Raw genomic sequence first — 1,186 nt, 5'->3', positions numbered from 1 at the left:
ACCCAGGCTGGAGTGCAATGGCGCGATCTCGGCTCACCGCAACCTCCATCTCCTGGGTTCAGGCAATTCTCCTGCCTCAGCCTCCTGAGTAGCTGGGATTACAGGCACGTGCCACCATGCCCAGCTAATTTTTTGTATTTTTAGTAGAGACGGGGTTTCACCATGTTGACCAGGATGGTCTCGATCTCTTGACCTCGTGATCCACCCGCCTCGGCCTCCCAAAGTGCTGGGATTACAGGCTTGAGCCACCGCGCCCGGCCTATATTTTAATTTTTAATTTCTTCTCACCTTCTAAGCTGTGGGAAAATGGAGTGTTGGGTTGAAAAGTGAAGGATTTTAGAAGGACAGTATAGTGATACCACTGGCTACCTCAAGAAGTTATTTGATCTAGTCATTGTCTTCCACCAGAACTGAAATCCTCATTTCAGTGCTTTATCAATATCTTGTTCCTTAGAGGCTTATAGAGACTTTCCAGGTACCCACAGTAATATATTGTTAGTATGTAAAGCCATTAAGCAAAATTTTATTTCTTTTGTCCTCCTTGTCTTAAGGCAATTTAGGACTAATTTAGTTTTTTATTGAATTAGAGTATTAGGTAAAGTTGAGTCTCTTAAAGAAAATTCCTTGCATTCCAGGTAAGAATTGCTCCTTCACCTTTCAGCTTCATTCTCATATACATGAAAATGTTCTCCTTCAGAATCACTGATTTATGGAATATCCATTGAATTTCCTCTAATTTTTTAAAAATATTCTTTTCAAAATAAGGATGAATGGTTCCATTAAACTCTTATTTATTTGGTTTGTGGCAGAGAATGAGACCTACAGAAGAAAAATTAAACTTCAGTGAAGAATGCTGGCAATTTTCTTGTAGTTTTTAAATAATGGACTGATCCTATAAAGTGCTTAGAAAACCTGACTTAAGGGATCAACCTGTTCATTTTAAGTAGTGTTGCCGGTCATTGCATTGCTCGCTAGTCATTTACTACAGTAGCTACTACATTGACAGTAGAACTGTCAGACTGTAGCAACACTACCTATAGACTATTTCTAGAATCTTGCAGTTTAGAGCTGAAGGGCACCAAGATCTTTTTTTAAGGAACATTTAAATAGACATGTTCTCATTAGCATAAAAGCCACTAGTAGTTTAATTGAAATATCAATTTAAAAATTCTGAATTGCTAAAAAA

This window comes from Sapajus apella, unplaced genomic scaffold (assembly GCF_009761245.1).
Source record: "Sapajus apella isolate SASKATOON/1434 unplaced genomic scaffold, GSC_monkey_1.0 scaffold13, whole genome shotgun sequence".
Lineage (NCBI taxonomy): Eukaryota > Metazoa > Chordata > Mammalia > Primates > Cebidae > Sapajus > Sapajus apella.
This window is presented reverse-complemented; position numbering follows the sequence as displayed.